This window comes from Gambusia affinis, linkage group LG04 (assembly GCF_019740435.1).
Source record: "Gambusia affinis linkage group LG04, SWU_Gaff_1.0, whole genome shotgun sequence".
Lineage (NCBI taxonomy): Eukaryota > Metazoa > Chordata > Actinopteri > Cyprinodontiformes > Poeciliidae > Gambusia > Gambusia affinis.
The window spans coordinates 29,982,014-29,995,631 of NC_057871.1; the positions used below are offsets into that span (position 1 = coordinate 29,982,014).

Below are 13,618 nucleotides of genomic sequence, written 5' to 3' on the forward strand. Positions count from 1 at the left end.
TGGGGAGGTGCCCAGGGTGCACAATGTGTAACACTATCACTCCGGGAACCTCACTGCTCCCGGTGAGGCCTACCTGTGTGACTGCATGCTTTTCTCTTTGCTCTGTACTGTTTTCAAAGTCGTAGTTTATACCCGTTTGTGACCACATGGTCTGGCAGAGAAGAAGCAACACAGCAAGATGCAGCATGAGCAACAGTTGGCAGTTGTCTGTCTCAGAAAGGGCTGCAGAACCAATAAACCTCTCAGAGGCCTAAATACACACTCCCACTGTGGGATCATAGCACTTTGACGTGATTAATGGTCAGCGAGGGGAAGTGTCCGTCAGCTTTAACTCACATCTGTCAGTTTAGGGTTACATAAAGAGAGAAAGTGTATTGTTCATGTGGGAGAGGGAGAGAGTGATGGGAAGAAAGCTGATCAGTGTAGGCTAACTTGGAATAAAAAAAATATATCCATTTTGCTTTGAAATTACTTATTTATCATCTTGGTTCACAATCCATTGCATCGTCTTTATTTGACAGATCCAGTTCCCTATTTTGATTTTCTCCAAGGTCTAAGTATTTTTGAGTGACGCATATTTTGTCTGCTTTTTATATCCTGCCACTTACTTAGCTGGAATGGCAAGGCCTTGGAGAAGCTGATAATGAATTGGGTGTTGAAACTGTTTGGTGAGACCACGTCGACGCAGATACTGTACTCTGGAGTGGCTCATAGGTCAAAGTGTCACTGCTTTTAAGTTTGTGTCAGTCACTGCAAAAATAATCTGCTCTGGAATGTTTTCAGATTCTTAAATTTGTTTATTTATCGTCAATAGTCAGTCTACAAGCAAAAGCAGGTATTCTTCTCTAAGGCTAAATTTGCAACGTTAATGTAGATGTGATAGAGAAATGTATGTAGAGCCTCACTTATTGGTAGTTGTAAAGCAACACTGATGTGAGATGATAAAGAGCGGGGTTGTTGATGGGGTTTTAGGTCAAGACTTCAGCACGGGACTTTATTGGTCCCCTGACGCAGCGCTGATCTGTTCGGCTCCAGGGTTCAGTCATTAGCACCTGTCAGTTTTCAGCTTTTCACCATACCTCAGTGATCCACGGCACATGACCGGAAGTTTGATGGAGTCATATGCTGGTTTGTCAGATGCAAGCTAGCTAAGTATGTCTTAAGCTTTGGTGTTAAGTGTTGCTTAAGTCTCATTCATGAACATGTCAAAGTGATTTTAACATTATCACGCCCTCAGGGGCAAAGAGAAAGCAGACCCAGACAGAGTTGATCCAGAATTCATTAAAACAGAAACATCTCAAGTCAGAAAATATAATTAATAATTTGCTTTTGTTTGGTAAGTCACAGTGCAAGTTATTTTTTCCTCCTACTTTTGATGTGGAAAGTAGATATACATTTGATATTTGTTTAATGGTTTCTGAAGGTTTTGTGTTCTCCCTGAACATATTTATGGCTCTCTGATTTCTGTCTTTAGTTTCTTGATTGAATCTGAGTTTAAATGCATGAAGGGATTCTAAGGATTAGTAGTTTTAAACTGCCAGAGTAACAGGCGGTTTCTCTGACTGTATGGAAGAAGCTAAGCTATGAAGCTTACTCTAGCCAGATTCCTGTGTATTTATATCAATTAATTTTTTTCTTACTTATACTACTATATACCACAAAGGAAAGGTCACCTGCGAATGAGGGAGGCAGAGCTGTACAATATATTAGCTCTCTATCACCATCACAGTATCACTGTGTGCAAAATCACAATTGGAAAAGGAATAATTAGAGTTAATATTAAAAAGAGCATAGCAAGCATCCATCCATTTTCTAACACACTCACACCTAGGGAGAACTTAGGGACCAATTAACCAAACAGTCATGGTTTTGGACCGTGGAAGGAAGCCAAAAGCACCCAGAGAGAACCCACACATCCACAGGGAGAACCTGCAAACTCCATGCAGAAAGACCCTGGGCCGGGAATCAAACCCAGGACCTTCTTGCTGCAAGGCAACAGTGCTACCAACTGCGCCACTGTGCATCCCCACTGCAAGCATGATTCACGAATATCCTGTATATGTTTAGCATTTTGGGCAAGTTGAATAGACTGCTGTTAACGTCCACACCTGATGTATGTTTTTAGTGGGTCAGATACTAAAGCTCACAGTGAACAGTCACAATGTATCATGAATTTGTAAAGACAGAAGAGAGTCATGGAAATGTGGATTAATCATACTGAGTCATCTCAGTTATCAGCAGTAGTGTTGTGATTATTGTTCCTGATGTCGTACAGTAACTGAAAAGTTTTCTGACAACATTCTGCAGTTTGATTTTAAGATTTCTGTCACTGCTCAAATCAGCGTATGGCTGCAGTTAGTTCCTGTCCAAACTCATTATATAAATACAATAAGGTGGGCCTTCAAGGAACAGTTAGAACTCAAATGTAAGCCTGTGACAATGAGAAACTAATCAATTAATTGCATGATCAATTAAAGTGAGCTGGATAATTTCCATTCTGATTAATATGTTTTGAAAGGCAGTGTTGTTTACAAAAACATCATAATCCATTTTGTACACAGTTTCAGTTGAGCGTTTTTTTTTTAATTTCTGTTTCATTTGCTGTTTTTGGATGTTGTGTTTTATTTTGGATATTTAAATATATAACAGTTCAAGTATTAATTATTTATTTTAAAATGAAAGTTTATTGATCTTTGGAAGGCTGAAGCTGCATTATTATGAAAACATTACTTGAAGATAGCCCCAAAACAACAAAATAATTTTTTGGAATAACCTCCAAAACAATTTATCTTTGTTTTAGAGAAAACTGCACTGGCTGCAGTTTTCTGGTCAATCATCAGTCATGAATTAAAAACCAGAATCACAAAAATCAAGACTGACTCATAGTTTTGTATTTTTAATTTTTTTTCTATCTTCACCCATTAACTGTCATGATGACACCAGTGTCCTCATGGACTCGTTGGATAACATGCAAGTGTTTTCAGGGTGACTGCTGAGGGATTTTAAAACATTTTTCATGGTTTATTCAAAAATAAATCTTGGCAATAAATTTAGGATCAGCAAAATTTTCCGTATTACAATTACTGTCGGTCAGACTTTATCCTCACAACAAATCAAGCTATATTCAGTAACATAATAGATCAAATTAAATTAGAAAATTGCAAACATGTTATTTTAATAGAAATATGGATAATTTTTCTGTTTAAATGAAAACAGTCAGTTCACAGTTTTCTTTTATATTTTTTGTGTGAATTACATGATGCCATGAAAATATGTTACTTTGACTCGCTGATATCCAGTCGTGAGAATCTCGTATTAACCCATGCCTACTTTGAAGGGGCAAAATAGCATGTTGCACAGTAGCTGTCTCACTGGTTTTAGGTATCCAGGCTCGAACTCAGTATGAGATGCTAATAGCAGTAGTTACATCATCATTCTGGGAATAGCAGGGAGTCTGTGGTCTAGAGGTGCTTCTGGCTGACCTCTCTCCTGTGTATATTGAGCCTGTGTGTGGTCATTTCCAAATATACATACCTGTATGGATTACACAGCGGGAGGATTAGAACTGACTCGCTTTAGTTGACACGTAATAATGTTTACTGCTTTGTAATTATTTATTTATTTTGCCTTGTTGTTTTGATTAGAAAGAGGAAAAAATGCATATCACACATGTTTCTAGTGTGACATGTACTACATGTGATCTAAGATCATGTATATATTTGTCCAGGTAAATTCTTCAGTCACTGGCAGTAAATCTGCTAGCAAAGACCTGAGAGAAGGAGCCGTGTGGGAACAGTTTGACATTCCCAGCAGGGATTTTGAGTGGAAAAGGCCACCTTATAGCCAGGCACTTAAAATCCCATTTAAAATCCCACAAGAGGACTCAAATGTGAAAGCACTCCAGGACACATCCCGTGATTCCTGCTGGTTCGATTTTAACTTTTCAGAGGCACCCGGACCTGATTGGGTCTGTACCAATGAATAACCCGGTTATGTGTTTGAGTCTGATCGGACTGTATGTGAACACATATGTACATACGGTGAGATGTTCACAATAATATATATGTCAGTGGTAAAATAGAGATAGTCAGCCCTGTCACTTAGCCATCCCCCTGCATCTGTATACACTGAGGGGGAGCATTGGGGGTGATTTTCCAGCCTCGTAGACAAGCATGCCTAAGTCTGAAAATAGCCGTATCTGATCACTGCTTCGCCCGAATGGGGAACTCTTTTTTTTTTTTTTCTTTTTTACTCTGTCACTCCCTCCTTCTCTTTGGCTGTCTCCCTCCAACTTTCTCCTTCTCTGTTGTCTATGTGCTTCCCAGGCATTAAACGGGATACAGTCAGGGAATAAAGACGGACACCAGAAGGAGACACTTAGCCTGAGAGGGGAAAAACAGTGGAGGAAGGAATTACATCTCACCAGTCATCCTTATCTGACTTGTGATAGTTCCCAGTCTCCTGGTTTTATGACGGTAAGAGTGACATTTTCTTTGCTTGGTGGATGTTTACACCTGAGCTCTGCTGATATAAAAAATGTCTACTTATTTTTTTTTTGCACTATTGTATATTTTCATGCCAGAAAACCCCAAAATTTTTTCTACTTTTGCAAGTAAGTTAACATACTTAATTCATATAAACATTTTTAATTATATCTGCTTCAATTTCCCTCTTAAAAAACACATGTACACGGCACGCCCCCCACCCCCATACACACACACACACATTATATATATATATATATATATATATATATATATATATATATATATATATATATATATATATATATATATATATATATTCTCATAATAACAATTCTCCTTACCAGCTTTTATATTTACTTGTTGAAAATCATATGAAGTCTGTAACAGAATACAAATTAGGCGATCTGAATAGATTTTACAATCTATAAACCAGAAGGGAATTGTATTTATCTCCTCATTTCAAAGCCACAATTACATAGCATGCCTTAGAGTTTTTGTTGTTTCTGACAGTTGACGAGGAAAAACAGTGCTGAATAAAAATAGTTCTTCCTTCCACAGCCACCTCAGGAATAGCATCGGACAATAACTTTACTTTGGAAAGCGGCAAACAATCAAAGGTTTGGTGAGCCGGCACAATTTAGCGTTAAATTTAAGAATAAGCATGGATTTGTTGTAAAGCAGTCCACACTACTATAGAGGGCAACAAGAATAGACTTTCACAAGAAATAAAATATGACAACAGGAAGGAAAAGAGCAATCATATTAAAGACCAAAGCTTTAATATTAGCTTAGGTAGGTGTGGACATCAGCAAGGAAAATAAATACCTTTACATATTAAGGACTGTATTTCAGTAAATATTGTACATCACCTGTGTATATCTGCACATGGTTGTTTGTCAAAAATAAATCTGAAAAGTAATGAATTTGTAAAGATGATAAAAAGCAAGCATATTTCAGCATGTTTCCTGTCTTCCTACCTGCTCATAGTTGTTCCATGTCGTCTCATTTTAATCCTGCCACTTTGACATACTTCAGTCTATTTTTTGCACATCTTCTTTTTTTCATACTCTCTTATTTTTTATTTAACAAAAGCCATGCAGCGATCCCTCCATTAGACCAGTCTCAGAGGTGTTGTGGAATGTCACCTTGACCCCAGGGAACACAGTGAGGGGTGGTTCTCAGCCTCGCTTCAGAGCATGAACTCACCTGTGTGCCTCAGTTTGATAAACCCTTTCTGCTCTGGAAACGTCACCTGGAGCTCCACTCTCCACTTAAATGGAATAAAATGTATGCATGTCATTGTTTATAACAAGATGTATAGAAATACGGTTGAACTTCACTGCAGCTAAGTATTTTTTTTAACATTTCTTGTTGAGGAGCAGCTGCTTTTTTTCTCTCTACAATTAGAATAAAGGTAAACCAGGAGCTCAGGATCATCATGTCAATAAAAACCTCACTTTAGTTTACCTTTGCAGTTTAGATGTTCAGCTCTGTGTTGCATCTTCACATTTCAGAATTAAGTACTGCCTCCTTATGGTTGTCTCTATAAAAGTTTGTTGTCTTAAAAACCTTGTAATTATATTTTATTCACTTTGAGTTATTTTACAGGACTGTGTTTGCCCATGTTTGACATGACACAGTGCGTAGTCTACGAGGAGTCTGCTTGTGATGCTGTGTACTCCAGATAGATTATAAGAAAACAAGTGGATAAGAGTTTCTCCATCTTTGATTGCTCTCCCATTGTTTTCTACCTCATGTTTTGTATTTTCACTTAATTTTTCTATTTCTTTTACACGCTTTCTTTTGTCTACCTCTCCATTAACATCAAAATCACATAAACTAACAACATTCTTGGTCCTATATTGGAATGGTAACATGATAAACCCTCAAATTGTCACATCCTATTCATTCACCCTACCCGCTGCCCTGACTTCGAGCAAGAGGAATTGTGTTATATAATTACATTAGTGCTCTCAGGCTGATGGCTCTGCTCGTTAGTGCAGTTGTGATGCAATCTGCAGAACACACGGCCCTCTGTTATTTGCAGTATGGGGAGTGAGTGGGCATGCAGGGTCAGCGTTTGACCCCCCGTGTCCATTCATACAGCCAGAGGGGGGTCCGCTAATGAGTGGCAAGGTTGAACAAACAAGGCTGATAACGGAGACGTGGTTGGAGGTGGCTGTTGTTCAACTAGTGGCAGTAATGCGCTGGTTGAACAGTTACAATGCTCTCATAAAGCATTCCTTGTAAAGCGTCCTGCATCCCCACAACAAGCAGCTTTGTGCTTGTGTGTGTCAGAGAGAGAGAGAGAGAGAGCATGAATGTTTGGGATAAACTCTTGTGATATGTTTGTGTCTGTTGGTGCATTAAAGTAATTACAGCTTTTACTTTGATTCAACTGAATTCTTAACATATTTTGTACTTATTCAAGTGTGAAACAGCTTAAAATTTAATTCCAGGCCAGGAGTTTATAGCGTTATGTAACAGAGATAGTTAGTGACCCTTTTGAAGCCAAACATTTACTTGTTAAACTTGGTAGAAAATCTCTAAAATAATCATGAAATGTGACTAGGTTTCAGATTCAGTTCAATGCTCAAAAGATTCTTGCATCTACATTCTTGTGTATAGAATTATGTGGATTAGATATTGATATTGCCTTCCCAAAATAAGCTTTTATTTTATGTTTAAACACTTAGTGACTCATAATGTAACAGATTTTTCCAGAGCACTAAGCAAACCTAGAAAAAACATGTTTGACAGAAATACAGGTAACACATTAATATGTAGCAATATCTGTTTTTGTAAAGCTTTGATATATAATATAAAAGAAGTGAAGGACAAGGAATGAAAATATGTTTATTTAGCCTTTCTACCATGAATGATCATTTGTTATTGTACTGGGAGTAGAGGTGATCTCAAGCTGAGGATGAAGAGTCACTTTATTATTATTATTTCAAAACAAAGATGGAGTAATAACATAATTGACTTTGTAATGTGACTTTAGCTTCTCTTACTGCTTTGAACACTTAGTATTTTAAAAACAGGAATCCTCCTATACATACTGTAGAAAGTGGACAGTTCCTTTTTAACAGTTTCTGTAATTTCTGTGCTTTTTTGAACATCTCACTGTTACTGAAAATAGCTAAATTTAAGTATTCTTGACTTCATCCACCAAAGAGTGTTTTTTCCCAAGCTGGGAATGTTTAGGTGTGGTGCATTTATTGAACGTCAGACTTTTCATTTGTTAGGTTCTAATCAGTTTGGTCACCAGGCAGTTTATCTGCATCTGTACCTTTGTTGTTGAAATAAATCTAGCTTTTCAGATTAAATACAGTAAATTCATCTAGACAGACCTTTTCTCATTCCCTCTGGGGTTTTATTCCCACAGCAACCCTTTACCCTCCTCATTTTACCACAAAAATGTACCACTAAAATAACTTGGCTCCAGTTCAGCGAATAAAGAATGCAGCAGTTCTACATTCTGCCTTCTTTTGGGCTTGCTTCTATCCATCCGTCCATTTCAAACTAAATGTCTGGACTGAGATTTATGTAGGATCTCCTGGGAAGCTTTTTTCTGTTAAAGGGAAATTTCTTCCCACATCTCAGCAGTTAGAGATTATAAATGGTGTTACTTTGCTCCCTGGAATGGAGTTCCTGAATCTGTGCATGTTTTCTGCTGTGCCATCACAACAGAAAATATGTTCATTAATGCCTGTCGATTTGTTTTGAGGCTCTTCTTGTTCTGTACAGGAAGGGATGATGAGAACATGTCTGTGTGATGACTTTAAAGTCTTTTAGGTCTTAAAATAGATTTTCTAAGGAGCTTAATCTGCTGACATGGTGTAAGTATCTGTCATTGCCATAGTGACCACTCAGGGCCAGGGTCCTTGACTGCTATCTCTAATAAGCACTTCCTATCTTCTGTTGTGTTAGAAATACTCACCAAAAAGGGATGTTTTGAAAAGTAGTTAAATATTTACTAAAACACTATTAGAAGTTAGAACATTTTTTAAATACAGCATTTAAAGCGAACATTGTTTTATGTAAACTAAGCTTATTGGTGCAATTCTGAAAGTATTGATGCATCAATAAGTTGTCTATTTTTTCCTTGATTGGCTCTGATGGATATTTTGAAAACATTTTTCACAAAATTATCTGCGTTCTCTGAGGATTAATCCCATTTATGCTGTGATGCAGATACAGAGATTATGTTGCAATCTCTTCATTTTATGATTGAATCAACTTATTTTTTGTCTTTCAAGGAGCTGCCACAATTTATTTTCTTTTATTAATTTTCTTGTAAAATTTCTACGAATTAATTTTTATAGTTAGACGGTCAGTTAGGGAAACCTGTAATTCACAGCTCCCATCTTGAAGAAATTCAGAATTCTGTATCAGTATACATGATTGATCTATTTATTCACAAAAGTAAACATAATATCATGTGATGAGTCCAACAACTTTATTTCACATCTTTATGCTGTTTCAGGTAAGGTTTTATTACAGTTTCAAAACTGCTTACGTTTTGTTTTGTATCAAATGTTGCCCTTCCACAGCTTGAATGGCAACCTTTTCTATAACATGCTAACTTTAAAAAATGAAGTATGATGTTATATTTAACAGTTTTTTTGAGTTTGAGTTGTTTCTGTCATCACTTCTTCGCCTTCCTAGCACATCAATAATTTCTAGTTGAGAAGTTGACTCCGCTCCGTCATGCAGCTTTGCTGAATGAGCACCGTGAAGGCGAAAGTTAGCGAGCTTGTTGAGTTTTTATGTTTTAAAGCAGAACCATATAGAATGAATTTTGAACCCCACACTGAACTTCGTTTTTCCTGTTCTGGGATATCTTTGCCACCTATTTCTGTACCAACTGTTTAATCTTGACAAACCATTAATTGACAATTAATTTTAAGTTGATTAGTTTTTTGAATTCCCACTAACCAGGTGCACATCAAATGCCACTTTCCTCTCCTACTTTTGGCTTTTAACAGTCCACAAGTTGACTGAAGAGAGGCGCACAAATCATGTTTTTGCAACAATATATACATTATAAAGAGATTGCTTTTTTAATAATGTATAAGCAGCATAACTGTTAGGGAACCAAGTACAAGATGGAGCTTGATCAAATTACCCTAATTAGCCTGGCTAATTAGTCAGCTGATATTTGCTAATATCGTGACACAGCGTGACAACTAACATAACATGCATTATTTTCTCAGCGCTAGCATGACATCTTTATTATTGTGACATAGCTGAATAGTATAAATTCCACACCCTTGAGCCCAGTTCTCATGCACTATTCAAAACAGGAAGATCCAAGATAAAAGATGCATATCACCATAAATTATTTCCACTAGCGATCATCATCCTGATGATGATGAGGATCATGATCATCCTGATGATCACTAGTGGAAATGATCACTTTTACTACTGATCATTACATGATCCCTTTTACTACTGATCATTTCATGATCACTAAAAAAACCCAAAAAACTAAGAACACAAGGACAGATACCATCATTCTTAGACGAAAGGGTCAGAAAACTGATACCATCTTTAGTCTGAACACTTTCTAACATCCTGACAAAAAGAGTTTGTGATTCAATCTGAGAGGTTACCCATCATGAATGTTTTGAACCTCGTTTATTGTGATTCATCATTTGTTTTAGCATCTCGTCTAGTTTTGTGAGATGGCTAAATACAGAAATTTGTTCTATTATTAGATATGCTTATACCATCTCTAATGCTACAGATCATGTAATGTGCATCGTGAGATTAGTTGAAATCAAAAACAAAAACTCCAATGGTTTTTTAAAAAAATAACCACATCTCTGTAGCAGGAAAACCTCAGGTATTAGATTGTGGTGACTAGGCACTAAAATATGTTTTTTTTCTCCTGTGTAGTTACTAAGAGGTCTGATACTGGAAGTTAAGCTTTTTAGTACAGACATACACAGTCAGGTCTCAGCAGATTAATGGATCTTGATGGTTTGAGGTTACACTTAACAGATTTCTTTGGCTTAAAGCTCCTACTTGTGTATCTGCAAACCCCTCTGCTATTACAGTCAGTAATTATATCCACGCAAGTCTCCAGAGTGGCCCACCAATGTCTAAATTATAGACATTGGATAAACCAAGTAAGAAAATAAAAAATAACTTTCAGACATGGAAGTGGACCTACCAAATGCTTTGACCTTTGCAATTCCAAATGGATTTGAAGCAGCAAACTAGAAGGAATGAGTTTCTCATTAGAAAGTACATTTTATGTGTCTTAAACTGAAAGTGGTAGAGTTTAATTTTGCTCTCAACACTCGTGCCTCCTTTTTTTCTTATAAATTATACCATGAACATGTTGGCAATTTGTCAGCTGCATAATAATGAAACATTTATCCCACTCACTGATAAGCAAAATAAATTGTTTTGCACTACAAAAAACATGTTCCACCGACTCTAAAGGGTTGCGCAGATTTTCTTGAAAGACTTTCAAAAAGTCTGTATGGACAAAAGAGAAGCTCTCTAAAGCTGGACCGGTTCCTTCAAGTGTGCTGCCCGAACGTTACACCATGGTCGCAGCTGCTGTGTCGCCGTAGATCTGTCTCAAAGAAACATGATGCTGCTCATAATCTGACCATCATTTGGATGCAGACAGCCTGCGACGCCAGAGCCATGATTTACTCTTGTGTGCGTGACCGTGTGAGTGTATGTGGGTGTGTGTGGCTGAGGGTTGCTCATGTGGGGACCTAAATCAGTTACAGCCATGTTACGGAGACATATCTCCAATTTTTTGGTCAGAAGTAAAATGTAAATCGTTCAAGTTTTGAAGGTAAGATTAGTGTGAGGGATTGGGTTTGACAAGTGGCTAAGCTTAGAGTACTTGTTGAGGTGATGAATAAAAGGTAGTATAATATCGCTTAAAGTAAATAGACTATATGTGTGTTTGAATGTTTTAGCATTTGTGAACTTGTAAACCCACTTTTTCCAGCAAATACTACATTATGCTGTTCCTTATGAATCCCAAAGTCCAGGCCCTGAAAAAAGAAGTGCTGTTTTAGCATTAGTAAGTTTTAGGATGAAGGTGTGAATTGAATTCAGGTCAGTTATAGGGTTTGGCATGTTCTAGTAATGGTTGGGGTTGTGTTTATGTGCATGCACATATATGCAGTTTGTTTCTTCCATATTGTTTTTTTATTATTATTGTGGGGTTGACTGGGCTGAGAATATTCTGTTGTTTCTGATAGATAGATAGATAGATAGATAGATAGATAGATAGATAGATAGATAGATAGATAGATAGATAGATAGATAGATAGATAGATAGATAGATAGATCTAAAATTTTTCAGGAAGTAGCATCATTCACTTGGGCGTTGATTGCATCTTGAAGCTGTCACATGGTGAGGAAAATAGTAATTGTACTCTAAAGGCAACTTGGTTTTTTCCGGAAGATTTTTTAGACACATGTGGCCTTCATTTAGCAGCAACTGCACAGGTAAAAAGGAGGAAAGAGAAAATGATTCATGCAGCAAACTGCCACAGGCCAGAAATTGGACCAGGATAATAATGGATTCAAAGACTACAGCCTCTAGTCTAACAAGAACTTGTCATGCAACAGCTTACAATATTGGAACTTCTCAGGGTTTCTTGTTGAGGTGACTTTGATGTTGCGAGCACCCGCCAGTTATGATCGGCATGACTTTGCCTGGTGAAGTTGTAACAGAATTACTCTTAAATCTTCAGTTTGGCTGCATTTTGGGCTTCCAGGAGGAACGATAAATAGCAAGAGAGTGAAAGACACAAATAACATGTTAGCACTGCACGTTGTTCAGATGGTGAGAGATGTAGAAGCATTACTGACCATCTTAGGACTACATTGAGCTACATCACTATAACAGCACATTCCATCAACAGCAACTGGGAAGCAGTAAATGTTACACTGCAAATCAGGCATAGTTGAATCATTGACCTAAGGTCTCAAGAAAGGGGGACAAAAGTAAAAAAGAAAGACCTCACTTTTTTGAGTTTATATTGATTTGACAAAGTAATATTAAAATGTCATCCTGTCTTATTCACGTGACGTTAGTATCATGTCTCATAATGTGAGTTTTGGTAATGTTTCACCTCTTCTCTGCTCATGCTGTGGATGTTCTACCAACTGAACCATTTAGTGCCCACATGCTTGTGATCCAGCTGCTCGTTTGCACGTTTCCAATGATCAGTGTGTCTTACACTGGCACTTTTTGAAACCAGATATGAGAGTGAAGCTTGCAAACACTCCCTGTGTGAAAGTATGAAAAGTATATGAAGTAATGTAAAGTAAGGAAATGTACAATTTAAACTAAAATCCTTCTGAGCTAGAAGAATAGAAGTTGTATCTCAGAAATGTCCCCTGTGTCTAATTGATGACAGTCTGGAAAGTTGTCATGCTGATCAAATAAATGAGAATGGTTTGCTATCCATCCAGTGCCACTCATTGCTGCAGCCTAATACTGGGGGTCAATACATTCATGTCATGATACGTTTACATACCTGCTCCAAAATAAACACCAATGACAAGCATGGTTATTAGCACTTTACTTGTCAAAGTGAAATTAGGCCCCAGGGTGTCATAGTGTTGGAGCAAATGTCTGGAAATACTTGTCATTCTTTGTCATAGAGTGTGTGCTGAGTACATTCTGTCATCATTACAGAAAATCCCTGCTGCTTCTATTTATTGGCATGGAGGTAATTTGTAGTGTAACATCACTATTATTTTCATGCACATCATGTCTCCGTATTGACTAATGGAAAGAAAATACGTGATGACAGTTTAAACAATCGTGTATCAGTTGTTCTTTAAAGTGTGCAAGCTCAAGCACAACATAAAAAAAAACCTCTCTGCTCCACAATGTATTTTTTTAAAGGTCCAACATTACAGCGGCAAATAATGTTTTGGAGAACCGGAAGTTATACATGTTAACACTAGAAATTCCTTCATATGATCATGCACAAACATTACATCAACAATTGTGTTATTGTGTCAGGGTAATGCAATGTTAATAATCACTCCATGTTATATACAGAAATACATGCCTCTTGGCAGCTGATAGAGTTGATGCTGCTTGTTTGTGCCCCAAACCCAGAGTCCCATGATGA

General features: G+C 37.2%; 1 protein-coding gene across 9 annotated transcripts in view; it reads left to right on the top strand.

Annotated features, from left to right (window-relative positions):
* Window positions 1–13,618, top strand: part of sorbs2a (sorbin and SH3 domain containing 2a) — a 56,075-nt gene that overhangs the window by 2,099 nt on the left and 40,358 nt on the right. For 8 of the 9 annotated variants that reach the window (XM_044113322.1, XM_044113315.1, XM_044113323.1 and 5 more), the window contains exon 2: window positions 4,326–4,475. The exons of the other annotated variant lie outside the window; for it this stretch is intronic. The gene's annotated coding sequence lies outside the window, so the exon portion shown is untranslated. The remainder of the gene's footprint in view (window positions 1–4,325; window positions 4,476–13,618) is intronic. 9 annotated transcript variants of the gene reach the window in all.